The sequence below is a fragment of the Haemaphysalis longicornis genome, unplaced genomic scaffold, assembly GCF_048455015.1.
Source record: "Haemaphysalis longicornis isolate Haplotype H1 unplaced genomic scaffold, Haemaphysalis longicornis Haplotype H1 scaffold_8, whole genome shotgun sequence".
Classification (NCBI taxonomy): Eukaryota; Metazoa; Arthropoda; class Arachnida; order Ixodida; family Ixodidae; genus Haemaphysalis; species Haemaphysalis longicornis.
Genome location: NW_027526445.1, coordinates 100,308,598 through 100,315,159, shown reverse-complemented (window position 1 = coordinate 100,315,159; position 6,562 = coordinate 100,308,598).

Sequence of the window (6,562 nt, the reverse complement as noted above, 5' to 3'; positions counted from 1 at the left end):
TACTGGGTAGAAACGCGACTGCAAGGCATTCATACATGCTGGTGATTGTAAAGGCAGAATTGGCCGCTCGCCCGAGATGCCCAATACAAAACGTTCAAAATACCAATCTGTGTGCAGTCGCTTTGTTCTGTGCAATCGTTTACTTGCTCCATTGTGTGCAGGGAAGTCTATCTTTATACCAGGATCATATGTTCAGCTATAGGCTAATAGAATTTTTAAAGAAAAAAACTATTTCTTTTAAAAAAAATTTTAGAGTGATCATTAAGCTTAATATACTCACATTGTCTAAATAGCATTTATTACGTTGCATTTGCATTGCGTTGCATATAATACGCACTAATAAAACATTTTGAAAATTTTGTATGAAGGTTCTCCATGCGTCAAACTGTGTTGTTACTTTGATGCAGGGATTCAAAAAAACAATTTTTTTTTTCACAATTTGATAGAATTAAAAAAACGTTTCTGTAAATGAATGCTCCATGTGCGTCGTGGGTTACTATTCCATGCTACACGGTTCTTTAACACCTTCTGGTACAGTATGTTGCGCGGCGAGGAGAGTTAGATTCGCAGTTAATCATAAGTGAGGATAAGCTTTGAAGCGCTGTGGTAAGCAGCCTCGTGAGTCCGGGCCGAGCGTCGTCACTTTTTTCGTCTTCCATCAGCGGCACAGCGCCGACTGCATGTTTGGCGCGAACAGGGATTGCCCCGTCACATTACTCCCGGCGGAAGAGGTACCGTCTCGTTGCTGTTAAAGGAGAACCGGTCGAGGGGAGCTGACATGGCTTGAGACGCGCGACGTGGACAATACAACTAGGCGGGACGTAGAGCAGTGACGGCAGGAGCAACCTCATACATACCATCTCTGAGGCGACGCAACACTTTGTATGGCCCAGAATAGGGCTAAAGCAACTTTTCGGGGAGGCCAACACGACGTGCAAGCGACCAGAGCAGGACGATGGAGCACGGAGTAAAGTGGACCGTGCGGTAGCATTCGTCGTACCGTCTCTTTTATGAGACTTGCGAAGAAACAAGGTTGTCGCGAGCCAGTTGACGAACTGGATGGGCGCGAGGGATGGCTTCGCGAGCGTATTCAGAGGAGCAGGCAGGAAGGAGTGAGTCCAAAGGCAAAGCCAGTTCACGGCTAAACAGTAGGTAATGAAACGGGGGGAAACAGGACGTGTCATTGCGGGAGGTGTACGCGAAAACGACGAATGGCAATGCGAAGTCCCAATTTCTGTGGTCAGACGACGCGACACGTACATAGCATGTCGGTCAGCGTCCGGTTCAAACGCTCGCTGAAGCCATTATTATGTGGGTGGTACGCCGTGGCAAGCTTGTGTTTCGTCGATCAAGAGCGGAGGACGTTGCCGATAACTTTGACAAAACGTTTTTTCCATGGTCAGTTAGAAGTTGGCGGGGAGCGCCGTGGTGCAGATGGACGTCGTAGAGAAAAAGTAAGCCACGTCAGACGCGCGGCTGGTTGTAAGAGCACGGGTGATGGCGTAGCACGTCGTGTAATCTGTACCAACAGGAACCCACTAATTATCCGCGGACGACACTGCGAACAGGCCAAGTAAATCGAGGCCCTCCCTTAAGAACAGCTCAAAGGGAACGTCGATAGGTTGAAGTTCTCCGGAAGGAAATTTTGAAGGCTTTTTCCGACGCTGGCAGCTGTCATAATTAGGCATTCTATCGGCGAACTGACCGGTAAAGGCCAGGGCAGAAGAACGGACGCCGCACTCGATCATAAGTGGTGGTTATACATAGGTAGCCGCTGTGAGTACGTCGTGGAGTTGGTACAGGACCGGTGGGTATTCTAGCGCAGCCGGATACCCACCGGTTTCTTTAAAAGGGTAAAAACGTCCCTGTACCGTAGGTTGTTCGACGGTGGAACAAACCCTTGCAGCTTGACCACAAACAGCCATGCGGGGTCGTGTGGTAGGTACCTCGAACACCTTCGGGTGGTGTTTGGGACCGCTAGACACCCCCCACTTCAAAGGGTAGAAGTGCCCCCTGTCTATGCAGGGGTTGTTGAAAACCGAGGAGCGGGCGACGTAGAGGGAGGACTACTTTATTGTACCAGCGGCCAGTATTATTCCCAAAAAACCTAATGATGATGGTACGCGCCACCTCGTTGCCCCCATACCCGCATTTCATGCAAGGTTCATCGTCCTCTTCTTGTCCCCGTCGCTTTAAATATGTAACAGGGGTAAAGGGCTTGAACACGCACTACCACTGGGACAGACGTGGTAGGTTCCTCAGGAGCCCCAGCACCCTGCAATCAATTAGGTGAATTTTAACTTTCCTGAACAAGGTTTAAAAAAATCTTTATTCTTGTTTTTCTCAAAACTTGATCTTTAGCTGTTTCTTCTTGCGTGAACGGTTGTAACTTCAAACTTATTCTTTTTATGGACCTACGCAGGCTCATTCCTTCGTTACTGGACTGTGCAATGAACGATGGTTTTTAAGAACCTATGGTAAGTGTGGATGTAATTATGATTTTTACGAAGGGATGCGCAAAAAAATGACTTATTTGTTGGTTTTCTTTGGAATTTTCACTATACTCTAATGCCCAAATATCGTGTGGCAAAGATCCTAGTTAATTGCACAATACATTTTAGTTGGCTACCTTTGTGCCGACAATTGTGCTATTCCTGCGCCCAATGAATTGCTATCAAGGTTCCCGTAACAGCAAAGTTTGGTTTTTTAAATAACAGGCATCAATTAGAATATTTTTCACTTATTTTAGCTTTTAAATATCATCCAATTAGGTCCTTCATAAGGTCAATGTGAAATTGAAATTACGAATCAAAATGTTCAAAATTTTTAAAAAGGTGGTAACATACCTTAAGCTTATTGAGGACTAACACGTTCATCAAAAAGAGAACTGCCAGAGACGTTTGTAGTAGATCGTGTTCGTCGAATGTACGCCGTCTATGTAGACGCGATGGAGATGTTTGCGAAGTGTATCAAGGAATGTGCATTTTGCATGTTTTCTGCCGGTCCTTCCCCCAACCCCATATTTCCCCTTTTTTGTGATCCATGTCATAGCGAGTCGCGCAGATGTAAGTAGCAAATGCCTTTGCGTAGAACGAACCTAGTTTCGGACATACGCAAGTCCGCGAATAACGCGCATGGCCTTGCAGGGCGACTGGGAGTCCACCAGACTCCTGCACGAGCAAACGGAGTGCGCATTTTGGTGGGCTGCATGTCGCAGTTCGGTAAATGAAACCCAAAAGTAATAGGGAGTTTAAAACACCTGTCTAAAATTTACTAGGAGTACTAGAAATTACCCACATAAGCTTCGGTACAAGTGGATGTACCGCCACTAAGCAGTTCATGGCCAGGCACTTATAATCATTCATCGATCTAAGACAAACTGTATGGGGGTAGTCGATAAGTTACTTTGGCATCTGGAGTTTGGCATCATCTGGAGTCCTACCACCCCCGAGAACCAAAAACAAGCTATGACAGAACGGAGAAGGGCGGTGGGTAGGGCATACGAGGGAGGCACTTCTTTCCTGGCCCGGGCCCACCGGGTCCCCAGCAAGGGTCACCGTTCGGCAGTGCTCATGTTTCTTTGTTTATCAAGTGGTCCCCAAGAAACTTGGAGAAACTTTGGGAAGCTTTACGTTGCCTGTTTTGTGCTTTCTGTCAACTTCTTGCGTCACTGCTGTATTCTTTCCCAATTGCACTTATGACAACACGTGTGCATGTTTGGACTGTCCATTCCGATGACAGTGGCCCGGCAAGAAATGAAAAAAAAAAGCAATTTTTCAAAGGCACTGCCGAATTGCAGGTCTACAGCGAGTGTGCGTGTTCTCCTTAGCGGGTTGTGAGTGTTTAGCAGCAGTATTTATCCATATTTATGTCAGGTGTAGTTTTAAAAAATTTGTTTCACGGGTGTCAAGTATTTTGCACCCATTACGTTTTACTTATCGGAACCAGAAGCTAACAGGTGTTCGCTAACTTTTTTTCTATCGGTTATAAACCGCAGCTTCCTGAAAAAAATACCGTTTTCATGCCAAATATACGATTCATTTTTTGAGCGGCAAGGAGTAAACAAATTGCAGGTGATGTGCGGTGGAGAGGTAGAAAAATAAATTCGTGTATAAGCATAACTGAACCTTTGGCTTTGCTAGCATAGCTGTCTCGAATATGTTCCTACCATATAACAGCTCCTAATTGTTATGATGCCGTGTAAACTCCTACCATAATTTATTTTGTAATCAAATTAGTGTGCCGTTCATTTAAAGCATAGTTTACACCACATGACAATCTAATGACGCGTATACTAGGTTTGTACTAGTTCCTCGTCCCTTGATTTTTAACTGATTGGCTGGGAAAAGATCGCGGGCCATCTCCACAAATGTGAAACCTCTGGAGGGGTGAAGCATGCAGTGTATAAGCGCATTCTTTTCGAATTGGCGTTTTGGCCAACGAAGATAAAACCGTTGGAGGATAGAGGTATAAACGTATGCTGTAAAGCCTCGTGTCTTTAAGCAGAGAATGTTCTATCGCGACGCGAAAGCGAGTGTTCAGGTGTCTTTTTTGTACACGTTATAAAGCGTTCTTGCGCGAGGCGTAAAGGAGTGTCCCAGTATTAGTACCGTGACTCACATTACACGACGGTTACGACGATAATATGAGAAGCCAACAACCGAAGGCGCTAAGGGGTTTCGTCCCTAATATTTTGAAAGTGAATCTTAGAAGAAGACAATGCCGACGTATGGAACAGATAATAATATGTTTGTTATTAGTAATATGACTTTATTATCTCCCTGTAGGGTCGTCAAAAACTAGGTTATTTTAAGTGAAAAATAAAATGACCGCCATTTTTAGTTAAAGGGGTCCTGAAATACCTTCCGCCGATGCATGGATGTACATGTACCCAAATAAAGCAATGTATGTGCAATCTCCTCCCGCAAGAATTTTGTTAAAGCGATGAGTATTAGCTGAGAAATCATAAATCAAAAACCGCGCATTATCGTCGCTCCGCGTTTCCTCCTCCTTTCGACTTACTCTCCGCTGTTGACGGCGCGAGAGCCTTGCCTCCCATGATGCTGCACTCCGCAGCGGTGACGTAATTCCGCTATTGCGCTGCTCAGACTATCGTCTGCTACGGGCAAGCTTTGTTGACACCATGAATCCCGCACGCCGCTCAAGACTGGAAAAGCGAACGAAAATTCTGGCCGCATGTATGCGGCGGCCTGGCCTTGCCTTTTCGCGGTGTACGTTGCTGGCGGCACATGACTTTTTATAGACGGCGAACTCGCAGCCGCAGGGGGAGGGTCGCGCGCTCGTTCCCTTGATGCACCGCGCACTGTTTATCCAAAAAGCGCCGTATCAGATGTGGCCCCGCTGGTGCTGGGCGGCGGTTGTAATTCCTGCCGGAGGCATGTGAAAAAGTCATATTAAACCGATACAGAACCCCTGCACAAAACGCTTCAATCATGTGACCAGTTCAGCTTGGGGCGACGCGTGGTGGAGAGCGGCAACGTTGGCAAAACATGCTCCGTCGCGGCTCTGAGCTTTCTAGCGCTGGAGCAAGCGCCATTTCTTTGACAATTTCAAACATCGGTTGCCTTGGCAACAAGGCACAAACCACTCCAGAAGTCAGTTACGGTTGCGTGATCCCAGTTCATCTTGGGGCTCCACTTCGCGACATGTGGGTACTGCAGGCGTACCACTCACTCCCATTGGGAAGTGCGAGATGCGTTTGGCATTACAGGAGGCGATGGTGTGTGTGTGTTGTGGACGCCTTTGTTTCGCGATGAAATGCGACGTTGTGCTTCTACGGGTGGATAGTGCTTCCCATGGCCTGGATTATCTTTCTCGAGCGATGTACGACTCAACCTCGCATGGGGTATGTGCAGTGTGCGAGACTAAAAGCCATCGGCTTGTGCGCCAGAGTTAAGTGACTTGCTGTTCGTCTCAGCAAACCGCCTGCGAGGTGAGTACCGAATTTACGACGGGCAGGAGGCAACCCATCCTTTGTCAATCGTGGTTCAGACTTTCAACGCATGTTGTGAAGTTGTGTTCGTTAGAAACGCATCTCTGGATTGTTTTGAAGTTGAATAAAATGTATGCGTCAAACCCGGGAATTCGGCTCAGGGCGTTCTCTGCGATTGTACGAAAGAAGTGCCACGGTGCTTCAACGCTTTCTTTATGGAACGTACTCAGGTAAGAGAATATCCATGTCGTGTTATGGCCGTGTTGCATTCAATACAAACGGTTAAGCGCATGGAGGAAAGAAAAGGTTCTTTCCTCCATGGTTAAGCGTTTGTTTTACACTTGTTTCGATTGTCGTAAAATGCCCAAGCACTCCAGCACTCCGCTGGCAGATCAGCCGGCGAGCCGACGCTGAGCAGACGACTCATCTCTTTACCGGAAGTGCGTGAAAAAGCCGCGCAATAGCAGGATGTCTAGCTCATGACTAACATCTGGGAATCGATTATGTAGACATGTGAAGATGGCGGCGTCCAAAAACACGAAGGAAAGGGTGAGAAAAAAACGACAAACTTTGCAACAAAAGTGTGAGCTTTCCGCTGCGCGTAAAAGA